This window comes from Camelus bactrianus, chromosome 17, assembly GCF_048773025.1.
Source record: "Camelus bactrianus isolate YW-2024 breed Bactrian camel chromosome 17, ASM4877302v1, whole genome shotgun sequence".
In the NCBI taxonomy this organism is placed as follows: domain Eukaryota; kingdom Metazoa; phylum Chordata; class Mammalia; order Artiodactyla; family Camelidae; genus Camelus; species Camelus bactrianus.
The window spans coordinates 22,429,115-22,444,002 of NC_133555.1; the positions used below are offsets into that span (position 1 = coordinate 22,429,115).

Genomic DNA, 14,888 nt, shown 5'->3' on the forward strand with positions numbered 1-14,888 from the left:
CATAAGCTTGTATTATAAAATAACATATAACCCTAAGACTTAGATTTTCCTCTTATGGTGAAACTGAGGTTTAAAGGGAGGAATTACGCCCTAGACCCCGGAAAGAAAAGCTAAGGACTTCAGTTGTCCTAAGAAACTTGAGCTTGAGACTCATTTCATTTTCTCACCCAGAGTCTAACCCTTGAGGGCCTAATGGAATGTTTCCCCAGCTATGTGGGCGGACTTGTGTTGATGACAAGCAACATGTTTTAGATGCATCATCAACATTGCTATTGGATCAGTGTGAATTTACTTTTTGGGGGGGAGCAATGGAATTAAAATTTTTTTTATTTTATGGTATTTTATTTTTCATTTTTTGTACAATGTTTAAAGGTTACTTTCCATTTACTTATTACAAAATACTGGCTATATTCATTTGTTGTCCAGTACATCCTTGTAGTCTCTTACACCCAGTAGTTTACACCTCTCACTCCTGTGCACCTATATTGCTCCTCCCCTCATCAGTAACCACTAATTTGCTCACTATTATCTGTGAGTCTGCTACTTTTGCTATATTCACTAGTTTGTTGGATTTTTAGATTCCACATACAAGTGATATTATACAGTATTTGTTTTTCTCTGTCTGACTTAACTTCACTTAGCATAATGCCCTCCAATGTTGCTGCAAATGACAACATTTTGTTCTTTTTATGGCTGAGTAATTTTCCATTGTGTATATACGCCACATTTTTACGCAGTCATCTGTTGATGAACACGTAGGTTGCTTTCATATTTCGGCAGTTGTAAATAATGCTGCTGTGAACATTGGGGTGCGTGTATCTTTTCGAATTTGTCTTTTTGTTTTTAAATACATATCCAGGAGTGTAATCGCTGGGTCATACGATAGTTCTCCTTTTAGTTTTTTTGAGAAACGTCCATACTGCTTTCCACAGTTGCTGCACCAATTTAAATTCCCACCAGCAGTGTCCGAGGGTTCACTTTTCTCCACATCTTGCCAACATTTGTTATTTGTGCTCTTTTTGATGACAGCCGTTCTGACAGTGTAAGGTGATATCTCATTGTGGTTTTGATTTGCATTTCCTTGGTGATTAGTAACATTGAGCATCTTTTCTTGTGCCTGTTGGCCATCTGCATTTCCTCTTTGGTGAGTGTCTATTAAGTTCTACCCATTTTTTAATCAAGTTTTTTTTTTTTTTGATGTTGAGTTGTATGAGTTGTTTATATATGTTGAGTATTAATCCTTCGTTGGTCATATCATTTGCAAATATTTTCTCCCATTCAGTAGGTTGCCTTTTCATTTTGTCAGTGGTTTCCTTACAATGATACAATTCGCATGGTGTACAGTTCAGCACTTTAAATTGTATAATTCAGTGTTTGTTAGTATATTGACAGAATTGTGGATCATCACTGTAATCAATTTTAGAACATTTTCATCAATCTTAAAAGAAACCTCATATACATCAATAGTTATCCCCCACTGTCCTTTCCCCTTTCTCCCCCAGCCCTAGACAACCATTAATCTACTTTCCATTTCTGTGGATTCGCTATGCCCATGATTTCATACAAATGGAATCATAAAAAATGTGACCTTTTGTGTCTGACTTTAGCATATTTTCGAGATCCTTCATGTTGTAGCATGATGATTGATCAGTACTCCATTCCTTTTTATGATTAAGTAATACTTCATTGTGTGGATATACCACATTTTATTTATTCATTTATCATCTGATGGACCCCAAAACACTTTTTGGCTATAATGAGTAATGCTTGTATAAACATTTGTATCTAAGTCTTTGTGTGGACATGTGTTTTCAGTTCCCTTGGGTGTATACCTGGAAGGAGAATTGGACCTCAAATCACAAGGTGACTCTTTAACATTGAAGGAATCACCAAACTGTTTCCCAGAGTGGCTGCACCATTTTGCAATCTCACCAGCAGTGTAGGAGGGTTCCCGCTTCTCTGCATCCTCACCAACATTTGCTCTTGTTTGTCTTTTTGATTATCGCCCTCCTCATGGGGGTGAACTTACTTTTGTGTGTCCCTTTTTAATAGAAAATGGAGGTCCTTAGGGCTGTCTGCAGGGAAATTACAGGATTAAGTAGAATGTCATAAAATTGACTTTTAATTGTATTTTTCAAATAGCGAATCACTTTCCTTTCACTTCTTGATTTTAAAGAGAGGGCATTATATTGACTTTTTGAAGAACAGATTTACTGAGGTATAGTTTGTATCCCACACAATTCACCCATTTAAAGTGTATAATTCAGTGGCTTTTAGTGTATTCACAGGATTTTGCATCCCTCACCACGCTTAATTTTCAGGTATTTTTATTATCTCCAAAGGAAGCCCCATACCCCTTTGCCATAGTCCCCCAAATCCCCGTCCACTCCAGCCCCTGGCAACTACTAATCTACTTTTTATCTCCATAGGCTTGCCTATTCTGGATATTTCAGTTATATATATATATTTTTAAGTGATGAGCTTAGGTTGCCAGCAAAGTGTATTGGTCTTCCTATGGAAATAGAAAAATTTCCTTTTAGAATAAACGTATTAAAATAAATGAATAAGCTTTAAAAATATTAAGTAGACTAAGTGGTGTGTGCATAAAGGTAGAAATTGCTATGGTGGTCGGTGGCAGGCTGCAGAGAGGACAGGTGTCCTCACTGTCGAATGCATACAGCCAGCGTTTGGGGATGGTGGCTGATGGATGTCCTTGGAGTAGACTGGTCAAGAGAAATACTTCATCTTTGGACTAGAACAGAGGGAGCCTGAATGTCTATTAGGCCCATACTCCCACGTCATAAAGGAGCACCCACCCTTGACACTGCCTGACACAAACCAAGTGCTCAGGAAGCAAGCGTTCACCGCTGGTCAGTTTCAGTCACAGCCAAGGGGAAGCTCTGAGTCCTCCCCATCCCCCGTCCCGCCCCAGTCTGATCACTTCCTTGTTGCCTTGTCCCTGCCCCTGCTGCCTTGCCTTCCCCAGCAGGAAGCTTTGCTAGATGAGTACCCCGCTCCAAGAACAAGGAAAAAAGCCTGCCGTTGAGGGTATTTGAGTAGCGGCGTCCTCCAGCTGAAATATCCTAGCTAGCTTTCAAGTTAGCAACACATTGCCCTTAACCAAGTCGACAAAGCCACAGGTTACCTCTTTATGTTTTTGCAAATTGCATCAAACCAAACACAGCAAACCAAATTCCATGGGGGCCGAGTGCCTTTGTTATCAGTTTAGCAAATGACCCTCGGACACGTACGTGTTTCCGTACGCCAACATGTGGAACACATCAGCAGACCAGAAACATGATCAATGTTTTTTTTTTTTTTTAAACCATTATACAAGTAAATTGGGATTTTAAAAATGCATTTTTCACATGTTTTTCTTGGGTTGGATCAACCATATGTTAGAGTGAGCTTCACCTATGGCAACAGTTTTCATCTGAGGCTTATTATAGCTTAATAAAAGAGTGTGTGGGTGGCGAGCAGAACTCTGTGCAGAGCTGCTAGAAAATTGGAACTAATGGCTTTTGTCTTTTTGCCTTGTTGATCTAAAAGGTTTGGTTTTTGCCTGGATTATGGGTGGGTGAAGCCCAGTCACCCATTGCAGGACCTAAGCTCGACTCTGTAGGTGTCCAAGGAGAAAGCATCATTTAGGGTGGGGCTCAGGAGGGGAGACAAGGACCTGGGACTCAGACTGTCTGGGTTCTAACCCCGGCTCTACCGCCACTTAAGAGCTACGTGAAAGTGACAAGTTATTAGCCCTTCCATGTTGCGGTTGCTTCTTCTGGAAAATGGGCATAGTGACACCTATCTTGCATGATTTTCATGAGTCAAATGAAATCATGCACACGAAGTTCTTTGCATGATGCTTCGCATAGACTAAACTCACCTGCCATCATTGGTCTTGTTTTCTGTTATTTTCGGATGCGCTGGAGAGCCTGACTTCTTTGTGTACGCTAGGAATGCTCTCTGATATCCCATCTAATTGCATTTAATTGCCACACTGGCCTCTCTGTTTCTTGAACACATCTACCTCGGTCCCGCCTCAGACCCTTTGTACTTGCTGGCCCCCCGAGCCCAGCCTGCCCTTCTCCCAGCCCTTCATGTGGCAGCTCCTTGTCACCCTTCAGGTCTCTCCTGAATGTCTCCCCTCCCACCCCCAGCTCTATCTTCTCGCTGTCTTTCCTTCATTGCATTTGCCTCCCCTGGAAATTTTCTTGTTCATTTATTTGCTTCCTTGCCTGTTATCTGTACCCTTCCCTAGAAGGTGGACTCTATGAAGGCAGCGTCCTTATCTGCCTTGTCTGAGATCATGCGGCCACTGCCTTCCCTTAGAGCCTGGCATGTATTAGACACTCCTTGACTATCTGCTGAATTTCAGTGTACAACTTGGGAGTTCCTATGCAGAGTCTAATATGTGGTGTGACATAAAGCTTTAGAATGAGTCTCATGCTAGAAAGGCTGCCGTGAGATTTTGAAAGCCTTGTGTTGTGAGTTTCAGTGTTAAGCCTCTCCCCCAGCTGTCCCCTTGATCCAGCTTGGTGTCATCAGGAAGAAGGGAGACAGGATGAGCACAGCTACTGATGCAGGCAAGTCAGACTGGATTAAAGGCCATCAGAGGGCTTGGTTTTCATGCCTGGATACAGGAAATCACATTTCACCTTTGGCAAGATGCAGACAAACGGCTGGACTGTTAGCAGCTTTACAAGCAGTTAGTGACGTGTCAAGGGAACAGTTGGAAAGATTATAATGAACAATTTGGTGCCTTGAATTCCATGGTCATTTAGGGAGGAGGAACACCCTTCCTGGGTCGTGAGTGTCAGTGGATAGATGCAGTTCTATTTCTGGTTTCCCTGGGTCATTGGAGATAGGACTAAGGAAGTAAACTGATAACAATATATACAAGTATATTATTAATTTCTTATTTTAATAACTACTGTGGAGGAAATATATGGCAAAATTATGGTTTAGATAAGAGAGATCATTGCAGGGAACCTACTGTAGATTGGGTGATCAAAATAAATGAATGAATCCCTTAGAAATGATGAATATGGTTTCATTATTTTGGCATGAGAAACAGATGCTCTGATGGCCTTTATACCGAGTTTCTTGCCCCTCTGTTGCTGGCACAGGGCAGAGGGACGACATCAGTTCTTCAAGTGCCTGGTTGGTTTCTCTCTGTTTCAGACTGACAGTGGATGCTCAGTTCTCTCCTTGCTCCAGCCTTTTTCCCCCTCCCTGAATCTCTCCCCCAGCTGGTAGGAATGAGCATCCTGTGGTCCACAGCTGCGCACGGGCCTTAGGCCTGCTGAGCATCCAGCTGCCAGGGCGCATTAATGAGAAATAAAATCCTCTCGGGAGAGAGTTAGGTCAGTGATGGCTTCTGGGTCACCTGCTTGGCACTGCACAGACTTACCTGCAGTGCCTCCGAAGCCTCCAGAACAGAACCTGAGTGCTGTTTGGAATCGTGCAGGAAGGCAGGTGTCCTGACAAGCGGCTCTCTGTTCTCCCCATCTGCCCCACCCAGCTGGGCTGCCTTACACATCAGATGCAGAAGAGCAGTGCCTTGAACATGGGTTCTGGCTGTATTTCCCAAAAGCACACAACGTGCATATTTGTTTATTTCTTTAAGTCTACTTCTGTTGGAAAGGTACAGATTTACTCAAGGGCTGACTGTGTGCCAGCGTTGGGATAAAGCCCACCTCACAGAAACGTCACCACAGTGCTATGAGTGAGGCGTGATCTGGGAGTGCAGTCCCCTTTCCCGACGGGGAGATTGATGATGGAAGAGATTCTATTCACCAAAGTCACAGTTAGGAATCAGCTGAGTCTATGCTTGCACCCGGCCCTTTCTCTTAACCACTGCGCACCCTCTCTCCTCACGAGCATCACGTCTTCATTGTAAGTAGTCAGAACACAGGGATAAGGGAAAAGATATTTTAAAATATACCTGTAGATCATTCATAATTCTACCTACCCACTCATAAGTCTGCTAACCACTGTTAAATTTTTGCTCTCTAAACCATGTGTGGGTGTGTGTATTTGTGCGTGTATATATATGTATGTCTGTTTATACAAAATATCAAATGCATGGACCTCTATATAAATAGATTATTATAACTTGCCACTTTCTCAACAAATAGCAAATACTAACTCCCCATAGCCATACGTATCCACAGTCATTTTAGTAACAGCATAATAGTCTGTGTATCACGCATTACCGTGATTTACTTCACCAAATCCCTATTCCTGAGTGCCCACCGATGCTCCCTCCCGGGTGATAGGAACGGGTGGCTGTGATGCTGTCTCTCACTCTTCCAAACTATAGCTGCGGATGTTTTGATGCACATGTCTTTTTTTTAAATTCTTTTTATTGAAATGTAGTCAGTTTACAATGTTAGTTTCAGGTGTACAACAAAGCAATTCAGTAATACATATACATACGTATATGTATTTTCAGATTCTTTTCCATTACAGCTCATTATAAGAAATTGAATACAGCTCCCTGTGCTATACAGTAGATCCTTGTTATTTCTCTATTTTATATATAGTAGTGTGTGTATCTGTTAATCCGAAACTCAAAGTCTATCCTTCCCCCACCCCCTTTCCCCCCTGGTAACCACAGTTTGTTTTCTGTGTCCGTGAGTCTATTTCTGGTTTCAGAATAAAATAAAATATGTATCTTTTTTATTTTTGGATTCCACATATAGGTGACATCATACGGTATTTGGATGCACGTGTCTTTTTGAATTTGTCTGGTTATTTCTTTAGGATAATTCCTAGGATGGTATCCCCTCCTCACCACAAAGGACATTTCAGGAAAATCACGTGGCCACAGACAATCAGACCTTGAAAGAGTACACTTGCTGTGATCAAGCATTGAAGCTGGCTTCCTGGCTTAGTTGGCTGGCTGGCTGGCTGGCTGCTTGCAGGGAGTAATGCAGTCGGGTAGAGAGAGATCAAAGCTTGGTGTAATAATATGACATGGGAAGTTCAGTGTTAGAAATAGGCGGAGTGTCTGGGGAAGAGGGAAGCTGCACCTACCTAACCCCACGGAGCATCAGGTGCTCCCGTAGAGTTAGCCTGTGCCGAGCAGGGAGGATGAGCCGTTTGGGTTTATAAAGTGAGATGCACCAGGCAGAGCGGCCAGAGAGAGAGCCAGGAGTCCTATCAGAGATGGCTTGGTGTGAATCACTGAGAATCGTAGGACCAACCCCTGGATTTGATACCAGATGTGACGAGGGGAACCTTGGAAAGGCTCGAAGGGTGGCTGATTTGCATTTTAGAAGTCCCCTTCTGACCCGGGGACGGAGGGTGGTTGCGCAGTAGACAGGTTTGGAGATAGATGTGTTGGAAGGAGGATGCAGTTTTATAAGTGAGAGGCATCTGTTTTTCTAGGTCGTCAGGGTCTCGATGCTGCAATGGTCGAAGAGTGAGAATGGACATGCTGGACTGGGGATTATTTAGGTTGGGGGCCTCAACCTGGATTTGGAGCTAAACTTACAGAAATATATGACCCTTGGAATTCTATCCCAAAGTGTACATATATGCACGTTGTTATTAAGAATATTTACAGTGGTCAGTTTTGAATACTGGGCATAAACAACGTGTGGAACCTGGTTTATTCTGGCTAGAGTTCTCAGTTTTTCAAAAGGACCTCCATATATGAGTGATCTTTTTGGGGGGTGATGAAAGTCTTCTAAAGCTGGATTATGGTAATGGTCACACAACTTGATAAACTTACTAAAAATCATTGATTTGTATACTTGAAATGGGTGAATTTTATGATATACCTCAATAAACTTAGAAAGTGGAGGGTTCCCCCTTGGTCCAAAGAAGACTGAAAGGTACTAAATTATTCATGTTGAATTCAGATGTGGTGATTAATCTAGTTGTGTCAACTTGGCTAGGCTGTGGTGCCCAGTTGTTTGGCCAAAGACTAGTCTAGATGTTGCCTTGAAGGTATTTTTTCAGATGTGATTGATGTTTATAATCAGTTGACTTAAACTAAAGCACATTATCCTCTGTAATGTGCCTGGGCCTCAGCCAACCATTTGAAGGCCTTAAGAGAAAAGGCTGAGGTCCCCCAAGAAAGAAAAATGTCTGCCTCCGGTCTGCCACCTGGAAACCCTGAGCATCCTGGCTGCTGGCTTACCCTACAGTTTTCAAATGAGATATTGACTCTTATCTGAATTGTCAGCCTGCCCTCTGAATTTCAGACTTGCCAGCCCCCACAATTGTGTGAGCCAGTTCCTTAAAATACATCTCTCTCTACATAGATAAATATATTTAGATACTCTACTCGTTCTGTTTTTCTCTGGAGACCCCCTGACACATAAGGGAAATTGAAATATTTTGGTTACTTTAATTTTTTAAATCCTTGTCACTGTAGAAATCAAATTCTGGCCTACGGTTCACAGGTGTGCCATGGTTAACCATTCGTATGTTGGGCTGCCCCTGTCTGTGCCTGGTCCTTATGGCATGTGTTAGGGTTGGGGGCAGGGAGGATGAGGCAGAAATCCTGAGGGTCCTGGATCTGTTCCCTGCAGAGGTAAAGTGTCAGCCCCAGCACACTGTGGGTGGGTGGGCAGGCTGTAGCCTGGCTCGGGATGGTGGTCTGAGAAAGGCAGGCCAGCCCACTGGCTGCTGCTTCTGTGGTGAAGGACCCAACTGAACCATGGGGGACCATGGTCCCCACATGACTGAGGCCCTCAGAAACCCAGCCACCCTCCCTTGGCCTTCAGTCCGAGTGTGTGTTTTGAAGGAAGACATACCAGTGGTGATCAGCTGCAGCTCTGAGTTCTATTAAGAGTTGACCAGAAACCCCCTGAAAGTGACAGCCAATCCCAGGGTGAGCTCTGGGTCACATCCTGCTAGTGTCACCATTCACTTTGGGTCCATCTTGCAATTTCCCACCAGGGAAGCTTGTGGCTCTTTTCTCCTGCGTCAGTTTTTGCCATGGCACATGGGAATGAGGAGAAAGGCAATCTAGGCAGGTATTTCTGGGGAAAACTCTTGGAAGAGTGGAGACTTCTACAGAACACACTGGAACTTAGGTCCACATTGGAATGATCCGGTCTTCACTGAACATGTACTTTGTGCCAGGAATTATGTTGGGCTTTGGGGCTACTGTTGGTTTGAACCCTTAATATGCCTGCAATCTTGCTGCCTGAAGGAAGGATCAAAGGAAGGGGCTATATCCTCAGCTTGAAAATTGGTACAAGGTTCTATTCTGAAACAAAGAAAAGGAAAACAGTTAACCATGTACCTGATTAACCTCTGAAAGATTGCCCGAATATGGTGCCTGAGAAAGTCTTGGATGGAGGCCCAGCTGTGGTCTGCGTGTTGGTATTTGGTGCTGTCTGGGTTCTAGATTATTTGTAGAAGGTCGCCCGTTTACTGGAAAGTTGATATAGAACTGTTGATACGTTGCTCAGTCCAAGCTCGTACTGCTCACTGCATCACAGGTCTATAAATCAAAGGACGAGGTGCTGGAAAAAGGAATAGTGACGTTATTTGTTAAGTGGGCAGACCGAGAAGATGGCAAACTAATGTCCTGGAGAGCCATCTTCCCCAAGTCAGAATTCAGGCTGCTTTTTATACTAAAAAGGGAAGGGGGGTGAGGTTGGTTGTCGCAAACTTCTTGTTGTCAGAATCCTTTGTTGTTGCGCAGCTGTCCAAGTGGGTCAGGTCACAATGTTCCTGTAAACCTCCAGCAAGACAAATGTTCTTCTGTGTTCTGCAACTTTTTAATCTCTGTATGAATGGAGAAGTGTTATGCCGTTAAAGGTCAGAGCCTTGAGAATGGACTATCCTGTGTATTTCAGGCTGTAGGCAACATTCTTTTACAAAAGGTGCAGAACCATCATGACTGAGCACAAACGTTAGAGCTAAAGGAATAAATTCAATATGGCATCAGGTTTGTTCTTTGTTCCAGGTCGTCTCTGCTACCCACTGGCTCCTTGGCCTTTTCCAAGTCCTTACGCTCCTTGAGGGAACGGCCCTTTCCCCCTCATCTGTAACATCCTCCTCACAGTATTGTATCGAGGAGCAGATTAAATCCTGGCTGTAAAGATGATATGTATGGAGATACTCTGTGCTGAGCACTAAGAGGTATGTTTTACTCTTTCAAGAAATGCTCCCTGATCTTTGTGAAATTGCACTCTAGAGGGAAAGGGACCTAAAACAGGTTGTGTACAATTCTGTATGAGACCGTGTGTGAGCCTGGATCCAGAAACCAGTGTGTTTAAGAGAGGTGTTGTCATCAAAGAAACACCTTTTGAGAACTGAAGGTGACTTCACAGAAGCATCCATTCTTTCCTTGCTTTACTCCTGTTGCCCGTGTCTCTGACATTCCAGGCACACAGACCATCTTTCTCTTCCCTAATTCACACGAAAGCACTTGTGCTCCTCTGAGACCCAGCCCAGAGACCTCCTCTTTTCCATGACTTCTCCAGGCAGAGTCGGTGGCCCAAAGCGTGGGTTCCCACAGTGAGGCCATACTGTGCCAGTAGGGACAGGTGACCATGTGACTTATATTGATGCACAAATGTTTCCAGCCTCCCTCCCTCTACAATGCAAGTTCTGGCTTTGTCGACCTGGTTTCCATCTCTACCTTCCACCCTCCCTGCCCCATCTGAGGTCTGCAGTCTGAAGACAGGATGGTTTGCATTATTTCTCTAGGAGACTAATTTAGGCCTTTGTGAGGCTGAACTGAGAAAAAGTGGGGTGGGGGGGTGGGTTAGGGAAGGAGAAAATGAACAGACGGGGGCTGGGGCTGGGGCTGGGGCTAGGGCCAGGGGAAGAGTGTTTCCTGAGGAACTTCTAGGAAGTATGGAAAAGAAAGATGGAAGGGAACCAACAATGTGTAAGGGAGCGGGATGGGTGGGGGAAGATAGGTTTTTAAAGGACTGTTTTCAAGGATCTTTTCATGATGTTTGAGTAAAGCAGTCTCTGGGCTGGGTCTCAGAGGAACACAAGTGCTTTCGTGTGAATTAGGGAAGAGAAAGATGGTCTGTGTGCCTGGAATGTCAGAGACACGGGCAACAGGAGTCGGCAGACGAGGCTGGACTGATTGTCTGGGGGCTGTGTGTGCTGTGGGCCGGCTCTACGCAGAAGATCTCCATTCCCTTGTTGCAGGTGCCTCTTTACAACTGCAAGTTGGTCTGTAGATGATCCCTTCCAGGATGGCAAGGGGAGGTGGGTGAGATTCTTGTGGCTGATCCTGGGCGACCATCTCTGTCCCCCGAAAAACTGTGGACCCATGCCGGCAGCTTCTCAGTTCACATAGGGGAGTGCTGAGTGTTTATTTCTCTGCTTTGTCAAGATCACATCACTCTGGGTTGCGATGGACAGAAACCGAACTTAAAGCAAGCGATGCAAAAACGAATATTGGCTCATGTAAGTGATTAATCAGTGGGTCGGGGAGAGCACTGGTTTCACACTTGGATACTGGTGGTGTGATAGTTGCAGCGGGAGTGTGTCTGTCTGTCTGTCTTCCTCTCTACTTTCCTTCTTGTCCAGATAGACCCTCCTTTTGTGGTGACAGGAGAGCTCCAGGCAACCCCAGGCATGCCTCCTGTTAACACAGTACCCCAGGGAAAGGGAGCTCTCCTTTTCCAGTCTTTCCTGTGAGAGTCACGACATTGACTTTCCTTATACTGAGGCGGGGCGCATGCCCATCCCTGAACTCTCTGGCCAGGAGGGACCTTGCTGATTGGCCAGTACTGGCATGTTTATTACACTGGGATGGGAGCTGCCCAGCCTACTGGAGCCTCATAAAACTGTGAGCAGGGGAGGGTGGTTCCCCAGAAGAAAATCTATGTACTATTTCCAGAGTGGAACTGGATCTCGAGGAGGCTGTAACCCAGCTGACAAACAGCTTCCTGTCTGTCTCATAGGATCATGCTGATGAGCAATGAGGAAAATGACCTCCACCAGAGATAATGAGCATAGCAATTGTTTTTGGCTTTTTATGGAGGGAGAGGGTAGAGTGACTTCAGGCAATAATATATGTGCAGCAGGAAGAAAGATTTGAAACGAAGCCCAGCTTCTTACTGGTTTTTTTGCTGAGGGGAATTAAGCAAGAAGAGAACTTGATTGCATCTAATTGCTTGTAAAAGTGTTCAAAAGACATTTTATCACACAATTTAGATGGGTAAACAGCGAGGAGGTGAGTGCCATCCTCCAGAGTAAAACACAGAATGGCAGAGTCTTCCTTCACACTGGATCTGTTTATGCTTTCTCCAGTGCAGCCCGTGTTCGTTGCTAAAACTAAGGAGGGGTTGTATTAACTCGGGACAGATGGTACTTGATACTGACCACACAGGAAGACTGTGGCCCCAGGCTCCAAGTTCGGGCAGAAGGCAAGACAGATTTGCTTCCATATGGGATGAGGACCATTAGATGCTAAGATGCTGTGGTTGTGGTTTGGGAGTGAAAACAGCAGAATTATCTTGGCTAGGGAGATAGTACTGTTACCCCCGGTGATTTTAATAACCACTTTACAACAGGGCTTTGCTATTTATCTCATGCTTTCAGGCACGTCTCTTCACTTTATCCTCCCAAGAATCATGTGCAATAAAGTTTGCTAGCCTCCATTTTTACAGATAGTAAGTGATGGACTCAAGCTCACAAAGCTAGTTTGTAAATAAGTTCATTTGTGTCTTTTTTTTTTAGATTCCACATATAAGTGATATCATATGGTATTTTTCTTTCTCTTCAATAAAAAAAAAATCACAAAGCTATATTGTATTGGGGCCAAAGCTTGAACATTTGCTTCCATCCCAAAGGGGATGTTTTGACTGCTCCGTAATTTCTTCCCCAACAATTCATCCTCAGTTATTAAAGGCTTACATTTCTCTATATGCCCATCAGTTGCGGGTGTAAGAATTAAACTGCCCACGTTCAAGGCTCAGCTCACCTCTTCTACCCAGAAAGGGTAATCTTTCTTAACTCCATTCTTTAATTTCCAAAGTATATACATGTGAGGGTCCAATGGTGGGGGGTGTTAACACTTGTGTTAATATTTATTTTTAAATAACTTCACTCATCTTGGAAAGCCTTTTCTTTTGAAATAATCTAAAATTATAGAAAGTTGCAGGCTAGTACAGAGAGCCCCTGTTTACCCTTCTCCCAGCTTCCCTTAAGGCTAACATCTTACAAAATCATTGTACAGCCATCACAACCAGAAAATTAACATTGACACAATATTATTAACTCAACCACAGACCTTACTCAAAATTCATCAGTTTTCCCACTAATGTCCTTGTTTCCTGGTCCTGGGTCCTCTCCAGAATCTCACGTTGCATTTAGTTATCATGTCTTGTTATAGTCTCCTGCCCCAATCTGTGATAATTCTCTGTCATATCTTTTGTGACTCTGACACATTTCAATAGAACTGGTCGTTTGCGTGTCCTTCAATTTGGGTTTATCTGATATTTTTGCGTGGTTAGGTTGAGGTACACCTTTTGGACAAGAAGACCAATGAAGTGATGCTGTATTCTCAGTGCATCCTATTAGGAGGTCCGTGATATCAACATGCCATAGTATTGATGATGCTAATTTTGATTCAGACTTGTTTAAGGCTCTGTCTGCCAGGTTTCTCTACTGTAAAGTCACTAATTTTCCCTTTGGAATTAATGCGTGTCTTAACGGGGAGACACTTCGAGATGATGCAAATAACCTGTTTGTCATCATATTTTGCCTCTCAATTTTAGCTTCCATTGATGATGTTTGCTTCCAACAATTATTACTGAGGCATTTGCCTAATGAGCTTGACTAAAGTTTAATAAACACATTCACTTTAGTGCTCTTCTCAGATGTTACGTTTTGTGGTCACATGCCAAGGCAGCATGTATTTTCCCACTTTGTTTTCCTGTCTGGTCACGTGCATGCATATTTTTACCCACTTAGAATAATTGTTCGATAGGACAATTTCGTAAATACCTCACTTTCTGAAAAGAACACCAAAAGAATTTGGGGAAAGCATTATCACTGACTTGGAGAATTGTTACCAAAGGCAAGTTCAGGTGCCTGCTGCACCATGAGGCCAAACTGAAACATGAGTTTGGAGCAGTGAAGGGTTTATTACAAGGGCCGAGTAAGGAGGACGGGGTGGCTTATGCCCAAGGAAACCCCAAATACCCCCAAGGGTTTCAGCAGAGCATACTGAAAGGCCAGGTAAGGGAGCAGGGTCGCGGAATGTGTGATCAGTTTCTGCAGGATTCTCTGATTGGTGACTTGGAGGTAACAGGGCGGTCAACACTATCAACTCCTAGGTGCCGGAAGATCTGGGGGCCACACACTCTCAGTTATCAAGTAGTTAATTTCTTCCCTTTGGCGGTGATTTTAAGCATCTAGAAAACTCAGGAAATATACTGTTATCTGGGTGCTTCAGAGAAGAGACGCAGCAAAGGATGTGGGGAGGGGTCTGACACTGGAAGGTCCCCCAGGGTCCTGCTCAGAATTGACAGGAGACTGGAGAATTTTGAGCTTGGAACTCCAGGGTCATGCAGGAGGACCCATGGAAAAGACAATGTTGTGCTTTTCATGGCCCACTGGAGTCAAAATTCAAACTTGTCCGTTTGACTTGTTACATTTTAAGAATTTCTGCATGCTTCCAGTATTACCAGTTCCCATTTTAAATACCTCCATAGTAGCCCACATATTAAGGGGGATATTAAATGTTCAGGTTGTTCCAAGTTTAATAGGGGATGCATTCGTAAATATCTTCACGCTCAGTGTTTCTGAAACTTGGCTGTACACCGGAGTCACGCAGGGAGTTTCAAGAAATACTGATGCCTGATTCCCACCTCCCTCTAGAGATTTGACTATAACAGATGTCAGTGTGGGGATTTTTCAAAAGATGTCCACAGATTTAATATGTAGCAAAG

The 14,888-nt window shown here is 43.8% G+C and overlaps 1 protein-coding gene across 6 annotated transcripts in view; it reads left to right on the plus strand.

Annotated features, from left to right (window-relative positions):
* PRICKLE2 (prickle planar cell polarity protein 2) overlaps window positions 1-14,888 on the plus strand; it is a 310,734-nt gene that overhangs the window by 57,099 nt on the left and 238,747 nt on the right. The window contains exon 1 of one of the 6 annotated variants that reach the window (XM_074344538.1): window positions 10,087-10,107. The exons of the other annotated variants lie outside the window; for them this stretch is intronic. The gene's annotated coding sequence lies outside the window, so the exon portion shown is untranslated. Of the gene's footprint in view, window positions 1-10,086; window positions 10,108-14,888 lie in introns of those variants that run through there. 6 annotated transcript variants of the gene reach the window in all.